At 37.4% G+C, this 19,902-nt stretch overlaps 1 protein-coding gene across 1 annotated transcript in view; it reads left to right on the forward strand.

The window, feature by feature from the left end:
- Positions 1–1,996: 1,996 nt before the first annotated feature.
- shank2b (SH3 and multiple ankyrin repeat domains 2b) overlaps positions 1,997–19,902 on the forward strand; it is a 151,053-nt gene continuing 133,147 nt past the window's right edge. Inside the window, exon 1 of the mRNA XM_053235425.1 lies at positions 1,997–2,089. The gene's annotated coding sequence lies outside the window, so the exon portion shown is untranslated. The remainder of the gene's footprint in view (positions 2,090–19,902) is intronic.

Consider the following 19,902-nt stretch of genomic DNA (forward strand, 5'->3'; position numbering starts at 1 on the left):
CCTACTTTTGCGGCTATGGCACGTTGTGAATAATTGCTGTTGGAGTGATGGAATGATTAGTATCACGGGTTCTGTGCCAAATCTCTTACATCACATCTGACACTGACAAAGCTAGGTGAAGGTAGTGATAGTGTGACATCTGATTGATGTACCCAAACACAATAAAAAGAGACAAACAGAGAAAGAAACGTGAGCGTTAGGGAATGAGGGCAAATAGAGATCCACAGTAGGATCAAACCCAGCTCAGGGCGACTGCCAGTGTGCCAAGGAATTCGAGTGAGGAACCTCGCTCCAGCTGTGTAATGTAAATTTCTAAACTCCCATCTGTCACACACACAGTGTGTCCTTGCCGTGATTATCATGTATGATCACATGGGCCTATCTGTGTTGAAACATCAAGCTAGAAAAACAATACAAAAGAAAGACAGTTTGCTAACAAGCTAACAAGAAAATCCTAGCATATGTCTATGGATGAGATGGCTTTTTTTTTCAGATGTATGCCAAGCAGCAGTAAGAAAAAAAACAGCGAGGTGTGAGCATCTGGTGTCTGGTATGAGTGCTACTTAATAATTAGCAGCACTTCATTTTTTTACTGACCAAAGAGACCACACTCTTCACAGGTCAAATTTAAAAAAAAAAAGTCAGGTAACTACCAGAAACAGATACCAGATGTGACTTTCATGTCCTGTGTCCTTTCCCCTTCAGTGAATTGGTTTTTCTGCCATTTTATTTGTGGTTGCTCTGACTGCTGCTTTATCTTAAAAAAAAAGCAGAAACCACAAATAAAAAGTGTGGTTCTCAGGTATCCCTTATATAGCCAAAGTTGGAAATTGGAAAGATTTGAGCAGTTTTTACACCATAGTAAGATGTTGCACCAATACTTCAAAAAAAAAAAAAAAAAAAAGTGACAAGAAACCTGGAGTGACAAGAAATTCAAAATCACAGCTTTGTTCTATGTCACAAGTAAGTTGCATTTGCAGATTATTTGCATACTCACTGTCATTGGCCCATGTTTTCAATCAACAGAATGCAAGCAAATGAAAAAAAAACACAACTTATATACTACTATTGTGTAACTTAAGGTGTCTAAAAGCCATGTGCAAGGTAAACAATGTGAATCATGTGATTATATGAAGTTTGTGTGAATTTTCTATAAGGAATTTGAACAGTAAAAGTATCCAACACCAAACAGATTGGAGTGAATGTAAGTCTTGAGAAAAAATAGTCCACACATTATAATATTGTGCTTCCTCAACATATCTCAACATTTTGTACACTTTTCTGGCCACAATCTTCAGAATCTTGATGTTGCAATATATAATAACTGGTTATAAAAACAATCCACATTTTGTCTCAAAAAGTTTTTCAAGAATTTTGTTTAAAACAGCATTGGGCAAACAAGACATTCTTCCATATTTTCCCAGCATGCTCCTGAAAAAGTATGTGCTTGGGTGTTTTTGTAAGTGTCACTCAAATGCCCTCTCTGTGAAAGTAGGCAGGGCTTGGCCATGGTTTGTGATGATACGTACCAGACTGTCTAGCAAAATCTAGAGTCCTGGTTTGCGAGACTGCGAGGTCACTTGAGAAGCAGCAGCTATGAGTGAACCGATGATTATTAATGAACATGGGCGTGGTCTGCTTTTGGATATCAACCAGTGGACATGAAAGCGAGCAGCAGCGAAGAACACAAATTGCCTGAAATCATTACAATATAGCACTTGAATCTCAGCTGTATCTTAGACTCTGTGTGTGAGTGTGTGAGTGTGTGTGTGTGTATCCTCCTCTGCTGTTTATATTTGCTCTAGATTTTCTTTCTGGAGTTCATATCCCCCCTCCTCCCTCAATGCATATCTAACTCTCACAGTGTTTGGGCATCACTCCCTCCAACACCACTGAACGCTCCCTCACTCCCTTCGTCAATCCCTCCCTCTCTCACTCCCTCCCTCACTCCCTCCCTCACTCCCTTGCTCCCTCTCCCCAGACAGACCCTGGCTGTTCGCGCCCAGTTGTGGTTGGATTTGTGGACTTTGCGCTGCTTGTCAACGTGGGGATGCCGTTCCGGAGCGTGTGAAAGTGCCTGCAGCTGTAGGTGAGTGCTGCTCTTTTACTGTATCTATCTTCCCTTCTAGGTCTTGATGCAGTAGTTTGAATTCATAGAAAAATCCTTACAGTGTTGAATGAACACCTGCAGTACTGTATTAGTGCCTACACTTGTAGGTGTTCATTCATCACTCAGGATTTTTGGTGCGCTGATTGTGTAGCAGCTTGTGTACTTTCTCCACATTGTAGTTTGTTAATTTACAAAAACTTGCCCCATTTCTGCCCATGACAAATTACAATGCTGCAAAAGTGCAGCACAGTTAGTTTGTTGTATATCCATAGAGTAACTTTAGACTGCTGCAGTGCATGTTTCATGTTCATAATTCCTTTTTTAATCCTGGAACAAATTGCATTTTGGAGTCTCTAGGACTATATGTTTCCTTATCTACCTACTCGTTCACACTGTAGGGAAGCAGTGTAGTAGGCTTTTACACTGAGAGCAGTGTGTAGTAATTACACTGAGCATGGTGTATATTATTATCAATTTTTTTGTCTTGTAGTCTGGAGTCTTCTAGGTTTCCTCATTCACTGTTTCATTAAATCAGTTGTACCATAATAATCTGTATGGTAGCTTTTAAAAATTTTAATTTGATAACACCAGGTCTTTAAGTTCCATATTTGCCTTCTTTTTAAAATATTTAAACAGAATGGTTTTATATTGATCTGAAAATGTATTGAGGGATTTGACTTTTCTTATTTCTTCTTTTCTTGAGTCTGTAAAGTCTTAATTTTTTTTTTAATTTTGCATTGTTTATAGCAAATAGATATCAAAACTGTATCATTTTTCTGCATAATCTCCTTTTCGTTCAATGCAAACCTTCCAGCTCTTAACGAGTGTTTGGATTCCTCTCGAAAAAAATTCGATTCAATTCTAATTTCTGTCGTACTTTTAAGGTTTTCAGTTGACTCACCCTCCTACTTTTTTTCTTAACAATCTTACAAAATATGATCTGGACAAGGCATGTAAACTGTATAGTAGGCTTTATTGTTTTGTGCTAGGAAAGATCATTATTGTTTTTGAATCCCGGTGTAAATTGTGTTTTGGAGTCTCTGGGTCTATAGCTTCCCTTACTTACGTTCTCCTCCTTAGGGAATAAGGGGAAATGAGCATCCTGCTGTGCTCAGGATGGGGAGATTAATTTAATACCGATTCAGTGATCTTGCAAGATAAATTGCTTAAATCACAGATACGTTTTTTTTTAAACTGCTTATACTGCGTGGTCCATTGAGAATACTTTTAAGGAGACATTTATTTACTTTTTTTATTTATCTTTCTGTTCAGCTATTATTACTACTGCTGCTACCATGTTGGATTACAACATTAAACATGATTATGAGTTTACCCATTTAACTATTTCTAGAGGTTTTATAAAGTATCCTAAAGGTTTATAAAGCATCATCAAGGCTTATTAAATGTCATAGCAGTGTTTATGTGGTGATGTAAAACAAAAATCAGATCACTAGACTCTCAGTAAGTGACCTACATTGGTTTTTTATGTAAGCCCAGCTATATACAAAAGAAAACTTCATTTTATTTATCCATTTATTATTAAACTAATGTATGACGGTAATTAACACTAAGAGTTCCTATCACACTGCAGGTCTAGTTACAGACTTTATTTTATTTATTTGTTTATTTTTTTAACACTGGGATTTCTGCTGTGCTGATAGTTCTTATTTTGATGATGTTACTTTATGATGGTATCTCCCTCATTCGTCAAAGCTGTAAGCTATCATAAAAGATAATAATACTGGCAATAAAGATACTGTATATATAAGGAAGTAATATATATATATATATATAAGGAAGTAAAAGTACCAGCTAAAGTGCTGGTCATTTCACACACACACACACATATATATATATATATATATGTGTGTGTGTGTGTGTGTGTGTGTGCGCGTATATATATATATATATATATATATGTGTGTGTGTGTGTGTGTGTGTGTGTGTGCGCGTATATATATATATATATATATATATATATATATATATGTGTGTGTGTGTGTGTGTGTGTGTGTGTGAAATGACCAGCATTATGACTTTAGCTGGCACTTTTACTTCCTTTCCACATGAAGTCCTCTGTGTACATCTTTAGTGACTGTAGTTAGTTGACCATATTCCTTATGATGGCACTCTGGAGCCAGTGTTAAATAAAAAAAAAACATTTATTTAATCAGCTAGCTCTAAAACTACATCCGACTGTTATTTCCTTTCAGCTATACCTCATACACAATGCCCGTCCAGTTTTTAAACATCTGGAGCTTATTATGTGTTATTATGGTTTATGTTGAAGTCTCGGTTCTGATTGGTCAGAAGGTGTTGATTAATCTTCTTTAAAAGCGGCTCAGACAGCTGTTCCAGCTGCAAGACAAACCACACGTTCATATTAACACACTTGTTCTAATATGTTATTGTTTCTATAGTAACAGTATTTTCAGAGGGACTTGTATGGTGGATCCTCCACATAACCTAAGGCTAATAATAAACAGATTAACAAGGTTTTGTTATTTACCAACAGAAAACGTATGATTGGTGATATAGTTTAGTTTTAAGGAGTAAGGAGATGTAAGGAGATGTTTATTTAACATTTAGGGAAGGAGTCTCCAGTGTCAGAGCTTTGTAACAGTCAGTAGATTTTCAGATACAGGAAAGCCTTCAGGACAGAGGAGTATATGCTTTGCGGTTTCTCAATAATGAAAAGTTGTGTTTTTTTTATCTTAGTAAGATCAGGAGAAAGAAAAAAAGAGTGGATGGTTAGGGATTGGTGGTTATAGCTGCTAAGTTACTGAGAACAGGAACTAACTTGTTTCTAGGTTCTACAACATTAAATGTAACTATAAATAGATAAAATGTATGACATTTAATTAATAAAAAAAGGTAATAAGTGATTAGATTGCTGCGGTGTAAGAGGACTTTATGACATGATATCCGAAAATAATCAACGTTACAGTGTTAAGTGTAAGTCTGCTTTGTGTCAGGCTCCATCACTTACATTATAGACAGCTCTAAACAGTCATTCAGCTCACCAGCTGAATTAATCTCTTGATGTTAATGAGACCCCATGTTACCATATAAATGAATGTACATTTTCTTTGTTAAATGACAATACGTTTTTTTTTCTTTTTCTTTTTCTTTTTTTTTTTTTTATTATTAGGCTTAGATTATGTGTCCTTGTGAGCTGTTACTATAGAAACAAAATAGAAACAAACTGGAATGAATGCATTAATAAAAACCTATGATTTGAATCACAGCTGGAGCTACTGTCAAAAAAAAAACATCACCTTCTGATTCAAGAATTCAAACATGCTGTGGTATATTTAATAACTGTTTCTGGATTAATTTATACCTATTGCTTGGTTAGATTTTCGAATCTTGGAATATTTCAAATGATGTAATTTAAACTAAAATGCTAACCTATAGGGTGTTTGAAAACCTTTGACTGGCAGTGTAAATGATAAGGGTGATAAGAATTAATATAAATGAAGACATATTTCATGTAAATGCTATGCATTTATGTTAAACCAGGCATGTGAAATGCATGTGATATGTAAATAAGGGGTTGTCAGGTGAGCAAATTCATCAGCTCTGCTCAAATCAGCACTTATCTGATGTCTAATCAATCAGCTATAATACTTCCTACATGATTCCAATCAATGCTGTAATTTGCGCTTCTTTCAAGCCATTTTGCTGGTTTTGGTCCTTCGGAGTTTCTTTCAAGGTGTTCACTTCAGACCATTATAACTCACTGCTTTTTTTCATCCTTTGTAGAAGGTGAATCCCACAATTTAAAGCCTCCTGACATGTTTATCTGCATCCTCACAAAGTCGTCTGGTCTGCAGCTACACATCTAGCTCACACGCCATAAACCTGTTCATGCTTAAGCCAATTCAAGTGATCAATACTCAATTTTACAGATATCACAGTTGATAAATGATAAATGATTCTCATCTGATTTTGACATTCATTTGTAGGTATCAGATGATAAATGACTGTATACTGTATAAATCATGGGCTGCAGTATCTTGTTTGCATCTTAAGAAATAGTGAAGCGTGAGTATGATATTGAAGAGATGTTTGAGTTCGCTGTCAATTTAAGCACCCTCAGCTATCTTTCTTTCCCTGTTATGTAGCACAGCTTTGATACTGATGGACATGAGTCCCTTTAGGGTTTCAGTTATTTTGAGCAAACAGCAGGAAAAGAAACAAAAAACTAGAGAAAAATGGATGGGAAATTTTTCATAAAATCTACTTCATACATATTTAATAGCAGTGTAACAATTCATCATAACATGATGCATCGTGATGAAAACATGTGACGATGTGCAACATGGAAATGTGCGAGTTAAAGCATAGAAATCAGCAATCTATTAATTTCACATGTAATGCAGTTGCACTGTTTGCCCACAGAAAGGTTTTATTTTGCACAACCCATAGAGTTAACATATATAGAGCACACGCTGGTCATGTGATCATGTTCTTTTATGGAGAGCCTACAAGATCTGCCCTTGTTTGATTGCAATGACCAACACGCATTATATGTTATACCTTTACACAACCATATTGTAATGTTTAAAAAAGAGCTCTTGAGTATCTTTCAAACAGCACCAAAGGCCACGGAAACCAGACATTTTAGCCGACTTTGGAGCTCTATTTCTGCTACGGTGCTCATTATGTTTCCATTGATCCTTTTTCCCAGGTCACAAGCTTTGTTTATTCAATCGAAATTTTTGGAAGAATTTATAAATTTATTTATTTGTTTTTCAGTTATACTGAATCTTTAGTACATTTTGTTTATAGTATTAAACCTCTGTTTGTAGCAATATTTTGATTTATTTAGTTTTATATAGACAAAAATGCACATTGTTTTGCATTGCTTATGATTCAGAAATAATTTTCAGTCATAATTTTTCTTCACATTTTGTTCAAAATATGCTGAGAATTGAATCGAATTGAAATTGTGAGCAGAGTGTATTGTTACACCAGTAACATTTAATATAGCTTTAGTGTATGTGATAACTATTTGATGGATAATCTCCTGTTTGAAATTGCACTGAACCATTCCGAGTGCATTTGACTCTCTTTGTATCCCAGAGGGCTGCACAACACATTGGAAAATTGATGCTTGGTCTTTTTAAGAGACAAGTTTTTAGGTCAGCATTATACAGACACACCATATTATGCACACTGTGTTTCTTTCTCCTTCCTCCTGCTTGGGATGTGGGTCTCCTGGGCTTTCTGAGCTGTGACTCCATAGCAACGAAGGAGACAAATGCCACCGGTGACATCTCGGAGCGTAATCAGAGTCACATTGCATTGTGCCGCAATGTTAAGCCTCTGGAGTTCAAAGACATTTTAATTGGGTTTCTAGCCACCTGGAAATGTTGTGCCAATTTTGAATTTGTCTGTAAAAAAGCTTCAATGGAACAGACGGAAACTCAAAAAGCACCTACAGTTTGCAAGATTTTGCATGATAAAAAAAATGACAGAAATGATGATGTGGATGTTTGTAATACGCTTAGTGTTTCTTTTTGCACTAATAAAGTGCATGGCAATTCAGATAAAAGAGAATAATCACAAAACACACACAAAGTTTAGTGTACCAGAGTGCACTCAACACAAGGAACGAACACCAATGATAAGAAAAGGAAGTAGATAAAACACAACTAGATTAGGGAAAGTCACAGCTTGGTAATGCAGCTTTGGAGCTATAGACATAGAGCTAACTAAAACACATGGAAAACAAAGGGGGTATAAATACAGAGATTAAATATGCAGACTAATATGGGCTTTAAAAAAACTGCAGAGACTCATACACTAATAGACTAATAAATAGTGGTTAGCACTGTTGCCTCACACTTCCAGGGTTGGGGGTTTGATTCCCGCCTCTGCCCTGTGTGTGCAGAGCTTGCATGTTCTCCTCCTGCTTCAGGGTTCTCCTCTGGGTGCTCTGGTTTCCTCCCTCAGTCCAAAGACATGCATTGTAGGCTGATTGGCATTTCCAAATTGTCTGTAGTGTATGGCACTAACTTACTTTAACTAACTAACTTACTTTAAATAACTAACTTTAACTAAATTACATTAAATAAGAAAAAAAGAAACAAAACCGTGCACAGATCACAGTAGGTCTATGTATCAGTACATAGTTTATATACACAAATGGATAAAAAGCAACAGAAACTAATAACTAATAATATAAATTAAACTAAAGAACTAAACCAAACCAAACTACAATAAAGTAAACTGAAATGGAAAAAAGAGACAGAATCAGCATGAACAGTGTTTTCATTTCTCCCTGACTGTGGAGATTCATTATGTTTCAGTATTGCTTTCAACATGTCCTCATCACCTTCCCCTCAGGACAATGATGCCCAAAGGGAGGAGTGCGTAACCGAGAATGGATCTTTCTATTGACATGCACTTGACTGCCAATATCTGTCCTTTAACCAATATCTGTCCATTTACATGGGTTGTGGTCTTTAAAATATTTACACAGTCCTATTGGCTTGCTAACTAGTTAGCATGCTTTGTTATAAGGCAATGAATTTTTCAGCTACCATGTACAGATACCGTAGCTGGCTACATACCTGGCATAATTGGAAAAGGAAATGTAATGTTTTGTATATATACAGTATATTAGCATGTGAGGCTAACTGCAGTTGCAGTGAAATCATTAAAAACCTTGCCCTTCACTTTAATCAACCCCACATCCTTTGTTGAAACTTTGTTTGGTTCATGAGTTGCTCAGCTTTGGATGTGTGGGCTGTGAGGGTTGCAATAATTTCTGGACCAGAAAAAAAAAAGCCTCCAATGAAGAAACTAGTGAGATCCACTGGATGGCAATATAATGATTCAAAGATTTTCTAAGGTGTTTTCTATATTCTTTTTATAGGTCTAGAAACACTTCACAGACAAATTACAGACAACATCTTTAAACAATTTAAATGTTATAATCAGATTGCAATGGCTTCTGCTCCTGAGGTTTACACTGATACTCTAAGTGGTGACCAATAAAACACTTCTTGAGCTGATAAAGGATTGGAATGGCTCCTAAAGTAACTAAAATGATGAGAAGTTGAAAGGCTGTGTTAAAACCAGTATAGAAAAGCAGCGTATTATTGGTTCTCTTCAGCATATTTTGGAAAATCACTTAAAATTGACCATTTTGTGCCAGTGAAGCTATTGTTTCTGTATGGAGAGAGCACTTGGATTTGATTCCTTGACACTGAGTTCAAAGTTCACTCAAATTCATCTTTGAGCCAGTTTACACTAACCGTTAAGACGAGCCCTCATACTGTATGTGACGCAACAAAGCTGCTAGCTAGCTTTCAATATCCAGAGCTATTTAGTTTTTTGAGACAATAGAATCCCATGCACTCATTTTCTTGCCCTTGGTGCTTTCTCCCGTTTTCTCCAAACCCAGACAACCAAACCCAGAACCTTTTATTTGTTTGAGATTTACATACAGACCCATTTAAGAACATGCAAAATGGGCTGTATGAATGATCTATGTTTTCAAATGCATCTTGATGACTTATCGGTAGAACCGCTTCAACTTTGTGGTAAAAATGCCTACTATTTGTGCAGTGTGTCTACTGTTGTGGTGAGCGAAGCACAAAATACAGATCATCTGTCATTGCAATCACAGTCGAAATGACAGAAACATCATTATTAATTGAATCTGCTGCAGAACAATTGCTGCCTCTGAAACTGAATTAGGCAAAGGGCAAAAGGCCTAAAAATTGGACACTCAGACATTGTTTTCCAATGCATTCAATTAATTACACTGTTTTTAGTCTTACCTAATTCTTTTTTTGACTTTATGTGCTTCATACTGGCTTTTAGCAGACCCAGCTCCATGTACTCAGCCCTTTCTTTGAACTCTTTGAACAGAGAAGTGTTCTCTGAAGTGGCTCGGTGATTGCGTTAATGCTGTTCTTTTCAAAAAAAAAAAAAAAAAAAAAAAAAAAAAAAAAAAAAGGCAATCTGGGGAAAAATGCTTTTTGCAACCTTATGATAATTATCATTATTGTTGCTTTTCGGGGGACAAAATCTCTACCAGTTTGCTGTCAATTTTTGGCACACTGCAGTTCCTGGTCGATGTAATGATTCCCTCCAGCTATACACGGTTCTCTAATAATTACCGCAACAGGACCGGCACTCAGTGCCAGCACTTGTCCCTCAGGGATAAGAAGGGAGAGAAAGGACTTTTTCTGTGCAGTAGTGTCCACTTTCCAGCCTTGGCTGATTGATGAACCTGCTGGACAGACAGTCAGTGGCACTAACACACACACACACACACACACACACACTTCAGGCTTCAAAGCTTCGGCTTTTCTTCTTCTCCTACATCTCCTCAGAGGATGGGCTCTGAGCAGTTATTTCACGTAGTAAGCTTTTACAGCTGCAGCTCCTATTTTGTGCTTTACATTGATTGTGAATGCCTAATAAACTATTAAAACAGATTAGTGAGAGGCATAAATTGATAACCTATTGTCAATGATGAATGTGCGATGAGGAAAATAATTCCCTCAAGATCAAAAGCTGATCGAAAGATTTGGATTATGAGGAGCTAACCAGAGAATAGCATTAAAATAGCCATGAACAAATTTTGTAAAATTAATAATAAATCAGGGTTGAATAGCACATTGTTTACAATAAAGAAATCAGGGTTGAATAGCACATTGTTTAATGTGCCTTACTTTTTAATTCCCGACAATGAAATAGGAACATTTCCACACCTATACTCTCATATAGTATATAATTTCGTAAAGATCTATGAATATGCAAATGAGAAACAACCCCATGTCTTCCTGCCATGGCAAACCCACCTCTTCCTGAAAGATGATGCTTTTACAAAAACCAAGAGACTGCACTGTATTGAAAGATTGAATGAAACATTATTAACATAAAAGAATGCTAAGTTTCGGGGGGGTTTAGTGGTTAGCACGTTTGCCTCACACCTCCAGAGTTGGGGGAATCCCGCTTTTTCCCTGTGTGCACAGAGTTTGCATGTTCTCCCGGTGTTTTGGGGGTTTCCTCAGGTACTCCGGTTTCCTCTCCAGTCCAAAGATATGCGTTGTAGGCTGATTGGCATTTCCAAATTGTCTGTAGTGTGTGAATGTGTGTGCGTTCTTTCCCTGCGATGGGTTGGCGTTGCTCTTTTTTTGCAGTTTCTTTGTTATATGTAATATATATTGATGAGGAAATGCCTGTTTGTATCTGTTGTAAAGGAATAATAACAGGAACTAATTTACTTTGTGGACATTTCACGCCATCAAACGTAACTAAATGGTTAACATGTATGACGTGTAATTCGTAATAAATAATAACAATAATAAGAATAACAATAACAATTTGTTAGCGTTGACAAATTGCTGTGGTATTAGAGGAATAAAACACTTCAGGACATGCTGTTATAGGAAAATGATCAACTTCAAGATGGGAACAGTAACTTGGCTTTGGATCACACCACCTTGTTGTTGATAACACACTGGCCTGTCGTGTTATATTACTTTCATAACAACCAAAACGAGAAGATGAAAATATGCACCCGAACAATTGTGCTAGCTAATATCAAGGCTGAAATGTAGATACCTAGGACATAATATCAAAAATATCAGCATTTTCCTCTGATGTGTTGGTAAATTACTAAGAAATAACTCTGATTGAATAAACTTACACCTTAATTACACTTAGCATTGATCACCAAACACAAGTAGCATGAGTTTTGCCATGTTATACCACATTCTTGAATCTGATTGGTCAGAAATCTGTGCATTATTTTTGTGTAACTGCACGGCTCAGATAGGAACTCTCTCTGTAACATGAATGATAAGTTTATGTTAATACACTAATTCTAAAATGTTATTGTTTTTTACAGTAAAAGCATATACAGGGTTTTGTACTCTGGATGCGCCACATAATCTAAGACTAATAATTAAATAAAAGATGTGTTGTTTAACAAAGAAAAGCATAAAATCATTAACATGGTGACGTTTTTTGTTAGGAGATGTTTATTATCTTTGATGGAGGGAGTTCCGTGTGTCAGTGCTTTGTAACAATCGTGGTGCTTTGTAAAATTTCCTAGCACATGAAAGTCTTCCAGACAGAGGAGTTTACACTTTCTGGTTTCTGGTAAAATGACAAGCTGTCTTTTTTGAGAAAGAAAAGAGGGAGAGAGAGAGAGAGGGAGAGAGAGTGTGTGTGTGTGTGAGAGAGAGAGAGAGAGAGAGAGAGAGTGTGTGTGTGTGTGTGTGTGCGTGAGAGAGAGAGAGAGAGTGTGTGTGTGTGTGTGTGTGTGTGTGTGTGTGTGTGTGTGTGTGCGTGAGAGAGAGAGAGAGAGAGAGAGAGTGTGTGTGTGTGTGTGTGTGTGTACGTGAGAGAGAGAGAGAGATGTTGGTGAGGGAGCGAGTGTTTATCATTGCTATAACATAAGTGATAACAGGAAGTAACTTGTCTTGCGGATGTTCCAAATGTAACTATAAACAGACAAAAACTGCAATGTGTCCTTCATTAATAAATGGGCAAATCGCTGTGGTGTAAGTGGAAAAACACACTCTGGAGTGTGCTGTTATACAAAAATACCACACTTCGGGACGGTAAGTGTCCTGCACATTATTTTGGTATATAAGCACGGTCCTTCCTGTGCTAGTCCTTACTTCTTGAACAGTGTCATTTGCAGTAATGACTCAGTACCGCTGACGCTACTGTGCGAGTGTGTGTGAGTTTGGTGTTTACTGGATTTCCTGCCCGCAGTGTGGGGAAGCTGCAGGATGATGCGTTTCAGCTGCGCCACCTCACTGCTGCTGTGTGTTGGACCTCTGAAGTCTCTCTTTTCTGTCCTATTTTAAAGCTGCAGTGTGTTGCTCTGAATTCACCTGGGGAAAGGCAAGCACACAGAGATCCAGGCCAAGCAACCATCTCTCTCTCTCTCTCTCTCTCTCTCTCTCTCTCTCTCTCTCTCTGCCCCCTATCGTATTAGTTTTTCAATTGAATGTACTTTATTGACAAGTCCACTTTAAATGCAGAGTCGCCAGAGCAATTACATCTCCACTGTGATAATGATCTCTCTCTCTCTCTCTCTCTGACTCTCTCTCTCTGTCTCTCTCCATCTTTTGCTCTCTTTACAGCTCAGTCTCTGTTTCTTTCATTCTCACTGTCTGTCTCAGCCTTTCTCTGTTTCTCTTTCCCTGCATCTCTCTGTGCTTGTCACTCTGTCCAACTCTCTTTCTGTCTCTCTCTCTGTTTCTCTTTCTCTACATCTCTCTGTGGTTGTCACTCTGTCCGACTCTCTTTCTGTCTCTCTGTCTGTTTCTCTTTCTCTACATCTCTGTTCTTGTCACTCTGTCCGACTCTCTTTCTGTCTTTCTCTCTGTTTCTCTTTCTCTACATCTCTCTGTGGTTGTCACTCTGTCCGACTCTCTTTCTGTCTCTCTCTCTGTTTCTCTTTCTCTACATCTCTCTGTGCTTGTCACTCTGTCCGACTCTCTTTCTGTCTTTCTCTCTGTTTCTCTTTCTCTACATCTCTCTGTGCTTGTCACTCTGTCCGACTCTCTTTCTGTCTTTCTCTCTGTTTCTCTTTCTCTACATCTCTTTGTGCTAGTCTGTTTCACTCTCTGACTTTCGTTCTTTCTGCTTCTTTCTTCATCTCTTACATCTCTTTCTACTCATCTATCACTCTATCTGACTTCTTTCTCTCTCTTTTTTCTTTTTTTGCACATATAGCTGTACTCATCTCTCTCTCTTTCTCTACATTTCTCTGTACCTGTCTCTCACTTTCTCCCTTTCTATTTCTGTCTTTCTCTAAATGTCTCTCAGCCTTTCTGTATTTATCTCTCTGTATCTGTCTCTCTCTGCCACCTCTCTTTCTCTCTCTCATTTTTATGTGTCTTTCTGTATCCATGTGTCTCACTCTCCATCTCTGTCTACCTTTCTCTCCATTTTCTTCTCTCTGTCTGTCCCTCTCTACATATCTTTTATCTCTTCCTTTCTCTCTTTTCCCATCTGTCTTTCTTCTCCTTCTCTCTATGTTTCTGCACATATCCCTTCTTTTCTCACATTTCTCTCCCCTTTCTTTCAGCTTCTCATCTTTTCTCCCCTCACAAACTCTCTTTCTCTCTCTCTCATTCTCCGTTTCTCTCTTTCTCCAAACATCTCTCATTTTTTCTGTATTTATCTCTCTGTATCCCTCTGAGTGTCTGTCTCTGATCATCTTTCTATTTTCTCCCCCTTTCTGTTCCCTTTTCTCAGTGTCTTGTTCTCTGCCAGGCTTCCTCCTTCATGTCGTTCCTTCTCTCTGTTTTTCTCTATCTGTCTCTCTGTGTCTCTCCATCTCTGCCCACCTCTTAATATTTATTCCACCTTTCTTTCCATCTTCTTCTCTGTCTGTCCGTCTCTCTTTCCCTTTCCTGCCTTTTTCTCTCTTCTCCTTTCCTGTTCCTTTCTCACTGTTGCTGTATATATCCCCTTCTTTTCTCCATTTTCTTTCCTTTTTCAGCTTCTCTCTGTCTCTCTCTCATTCCTTTCTTTTTATCTCATTGATCTTTCCTCCTTTCACAAACTCTCTGTCGAACTCTAGATCTTTCTATGGCCCCAATCAATCCCCCCCACTCTCTCTCTCTCTCTCTCTCTCTCTCTCTCTCTGTCACTCTCTGCCCCCTCCCTCTCTCCCTCTCTCCCTCTCTCTCTCTCTCTCACACACACACACACACACACACACACACACTGATTATTCAGCCTAGTTTTTAAAAATCATCCGTGGTTTCATTAGTGTTGTTCTCTAACTCCTGTCTTTGTGTTTTACGAGGTTGTTAAATGTGTAATATTGTGAAGACGTCTTCACTATTGGATCTGCGGCGCTCTCGGGTGATGCCGTAACTTGTTTATGAAATATTAAAGGTTCTCCTTGGTGGATGGTTCAGCCTTGTCGATTGTTTCCTCCATCTTCCTCCTCTGGCAAGTGCTGTCAGAGTGCATGGCTTTCTGAAAACGACACATTTCTGCCCTTGGGGTGTTTGTGTGTGTGTGTGTGTGTGTGTGTGTGTTTTTGTGTGTTTCTTTTGCTTTCCAACAATGCAGCCAAGCACCTCTTGGCTGGAGCTGGGCATTTTGTCTGTGGCACTTCTTTGAGAAATGAAAACTGATGCTTGTTTTTACCCCATGAGCTGTTTAGAGAAGTCATATCTTATGGGAATTTGAATAGTAAATCTGTTCATGTGTGAGTTTTCCATTTTTTGGTTCCTCTACTGACTTGTGATTTTTCTCCTGTACATTTCATTGACACATACAGAAACAGCAGGATTCATGGTACAATAAAAAAATCACATATACTAAGCATCACACTCCACTCTGTCAGGATATTGAGTGTCACTTTTACAAGTCCCTAAGGCACATTTTTTAGATAGTATCTGATTTTCGTGAATCTGCAAAAGTGCTGTAGGCTCGATCGAGGTAATGGGAGAAGCAGTGGTTGCTAAGCAATGATTGAAGGGTCAAGAAAATAAGGCAGCATTCACGATCTGTCAAGATTGACTTCTTCATGTCAAACCAGCGAGGTACGATTAACACCAAAACACATGTGAGAAATGATTATGTACAGTAGAGCTTTCTAAGGTTTCACCCCATAATCAATAGTGTGTCAAGTTTAAGTTTAAGGTGTGCTCTGTGGCATGACTATTAAATAACACATGAAGCAATAAAAAGATACAAAGTAAACAATGGTATGATTAAATGACAATAAAAAAAAGTGAGATAGTGAAACGAATGAGGTAGTAATGGGATTATTATTCAAATTCTTCTGATACATAATGGAGTTTTTCTTGGGTTTTTTTTTATGAGGTTTCAGCTCAAAACTATCGCTAAAGAACAAATAATATAAAGTTAAAATGATAAGAAGATAAGATAAAATAAAGAGAGCTCCCCTCTGATTATAGTAATTATCAGAGCTGGTGGTGTTTGACAGTCCGTGTCTTGAAATAAAAATAGATCAAATAAAACAAATAAGCATTTTTGCAGCTTCTATGTGTAATTGTCAGTGCTGCCACTATTTGCTGATTTAAAAAAAAAAAAAAAAAAAAACTAAAAATACTATTAAGTAAGTGGAATTTGTTTAAAGTGGTTTGAAGTGGTTTATTTGTTATAACATGGTTAATTAAAAAGAAAAAGATATACATCTCTAATTTAGTTTAAATAAAATCCCCTTCTTTGCAGAATCCAGGTTATTTTGGTGTGTTTCGGCGCTCTACATTCTGATCACACTCTGCATTTTGTAAGAGTTTGTCTTTCTTTAATGATCTTGTTCTTCAAAATAAATGGCTGACTGAATTTGTCTCTTTATCTTTTAACTGGCCCGAGTTGATTTGGTGATTTGTATCCTTATTAAACTGGAAACTCAGTGTATATTAGAGCTGGCAATTCCCTTTAAGATAGTGTTTGAATATTTATTAGTTGAACTAGTTAGTATTTAAATACATTTGCGTATTAGTCACATAAATTATATTTATTAATTTATTCAGAATAATGCTTTCCTGTTGCTGACATTTACCGCAATATTTTATATTTATCATGTGACCTGGGATTCATTTTCCACACATCATTATGCAGAAATATATATATATTTCTATTTATATTATATATATATATATATATATATTTTTTTTTAATTAAGCCCCTATCAACACAGTGAGCTATAATCCCAATGGCTTTTGCTTTAATATGCTCTGTATATAAGGAATAATACAACTGCAGAACCTACATAGTGTGCTAAATGTCCAATTAAAAAAAAAAAAAAAAGGTTTTAATAGAATTTGCTGTATTGCAGTGTGTGATTACTGTGTTCATTGGGGTTTGGTACTTCAGGAAGCTCAGGTCAGACTGATTCAGGCGGCCACATGATTGCAGCTTTATAAGAATCAGATTAGTTTTGTCAAGTCTGGTGCCGAAACCCGGAAGCTGACCAGAAAATGAAGTAACGTGAACATGGAACAGAGTTCTCTCACTATTTTCACTGATGTCCAGTCACTGTTCAACTTTAAGGAGAAACTGCAACATGAAATGTACACACAAAAAACACAGAAGCCATGATTGAGCCATTCTGAGAAGCCTCTTAACACCTTTCTCCTTTACCACCAATGAATTGCTTTGCCCTTGACCCCCCATGATGCAGAGGTGTAGCTAGATATTTTCAAAGGAATAGCCTCGATGTGTGCCTGGCCCAGTGATGAATGAAGCTTTCTCTTGTTAAGTGGTTAAGCCCAGACTTCCACCCAGCTGGATGCAGCCATGAAAAGATGAAACGGGGTCTGGAAATCCTTCAGCACAGAAATGTAAGCAGGATGAAATTCCCCACAGCCCTAACCCCTCCATGTTGTGCATGAAATACTCCCTTCCAGTAGCAAACACTTTTATCCAGCACAGCTTAAACAGAATCTTATCCATGTGCAGAGCTGAGGAGTTGCTCAAAGTCCTAACACTGGCTCTCTGACAGATGTCAGCCACAGAGAATTAGCCATTGAGCTATCAGTTCCCACCACTCACTTGAGGAAAAAGCTGAATATTAGTCTATAGGATAAATTATTTATTTTTGACCAGTATGCACTGACCTAAAATCTTCTTTTTTTGCATTTATTTATGTCCCTGGTATCTCAGTTGCTAGTTTCTTATGTAAGAAAATGAAATTAATTACAGTTCAAGATAATAAAGCAGGAAGGGATTTCTCTGCAGAAGAAAACAAAATGATGATATGTGAACATCAATTTTGTATTAACATACAGTATAAGTGTGGAAATTTACAAAATGATTGCGTATGCATGGCAGATTTGGTGCAGTCCATTTTAGGAACATGCCTTGCCAAGTTCTGCTCTGGTCTTCAAACTACACGAGCACATGTTACGCTCTGTATCATCTCACAAGCCCCTTGATGTTTGGCTACAGAGCAACCAGAGGATGTTCTCACACCTTTGGAGCCATTTCATCATGATCACAGCAAGCTATCCACTTTGATTTGCCCTGCAGATTACCTTACAACCTTCACGAAACCCCTGAACATTCAGCTCCTCTGAGAACACCTGGGCATTGATGCAGAATCATAGACATCAGAAAGGAGGAATCTAGTGACTGTCGAATAGCATCTTAGATGCACTAGTACCTTTAATAAATAAAAACACAAAGAAGATCAGTGACGTTTATCCAATATTCAGATTCCGGTTCTTGGCTGACAGAAATAGAACCTGATGTGGTCTTCTGCCGCTGTAGCCCATCAGCCTTAAGGTTCCGTGTATTGTGCATTCTGAGATGCTTTTCTGTTCAACACTGTGGTAAAGAGTTGTTATTTGAGTTACTGTAGCCTTCTTATCAGCTCAAACATGTTTATCCATTCTCCTCTGACCTATCTCATCAAAAACACAGAACTACTGCTCGCTGGATGTTCTCTGTTTTTCGCACCATTCTGTATAAACTCTAGAGACTGTTGTGCGTGAAAATCCCAGGAGATCAACAGTTTCAGCCTGGAGTCTGATTCTGATGTTTGATGTGAACCTTAACTCAAGCTCTTGACCTGCATCTGCACGATTTTATGTATTGTGCTGATGCCACATGATTGGGTGAATGGATAATCGCACGAATATGCAGGGGTACAGGTGTAAAAGTGGCCAGTGAGTGTCTATACACTCAGGTTAAAGCCATCCACACATTTGTCAAGCAAAAATGACAAAGAGCAAGCAGAAAAGAATATCAGATTTTTTTCAAGTAGTATTTAAAACAACTAAAATGAATGAAAAATAATGAAAACTACTTCAATGCTAAAGCCCAACCAGGCACTCAAGCAGACACTCTTACAGCCACGCTGTCATCTTCTGAGATGGTCAATTATCTGTTTTCACAGTTTCATAAGATACTTTACTATTGTTGTTATTGTGTATACCTCTAGCTTTATTCAACTTGGAAGATAGCATTTGATAGACTGCATTGTGACTTCCTTCACTGATGAAATACCAGACTATCAAAACATTAACTTGCTCAATAACACACTTCACAAACCCTCTTCTGATACTGCTGATATACAGTTCAGTGCGATACACACATGGTGCCTATTATACACAGTCGAGTGTACTTAATCTGAGAGCTTCACCATGCCACCTCTGTGAGAACATTCAGCGAACTTCAGTATGGCCATATTGTAATACTGTACAGTTCTGCGTTTTCGACATTTCACAAAACAGTTAGAAACGCTGATCTGTAATACTGGCTCTGCTTTATCTATTTGTTTTTTTTTTTTCTTAACCTTCTTTCATTTTTGCCTGTTATGATGTCTGTGTTAATATGAGCAACTGCCAGCTCACATTCCTTATAGGTGAATAATATTTGGCTAAAAAAAGGCAATGGTGATTCTCATTTTGGCAATATTTAGGCAAAAATGACTAAATCACCGTTAGGAGTGCGTATCTTTTCTTCTGAAACAATAAAATGCACATCTTGATTAAACCTAGCGATCAGTGATCTAATTTATGAAAGATACATGTAAAACAATTCGAAACCAATCCAAATACTCAACATGGTTAAGTACTGGGCCATTTCGGTTTTCTTTTATCCATCTCTCTTATGATTATTACTACAGATTTGAGAGAGGTCAAAAGGTGTTATATTAGTAAGTTTGACAGTTTTTAGGTTAAATGAAGTCACCAAGTGGACAGATTGCTTGCAAAATTTAAAAAAATGTTAAATGTCAAAAAGGTTTTTTTTTTTTTTTTTTGCTCAATATAGTTACAGAGACTTTTTTTTTTTTTTTTGCCATGGACATT

This window comes from Pangasianodon hypophthalmus, chromosome 7 (genome assembly GCF_027358585.1).
Source record: "Pangasianodon hypophthalmus isolate fPanHyp1 chromosome 7, fPanHyp1.pri, whole genome shotgun sequence".
Lineage (NCBI taxonomy): Eukaryota > Metazoa > Chordata > Actinopteri > Siluriformes > Pangasiidae > Pangasianodon > Pangasianodon hypophthalmus.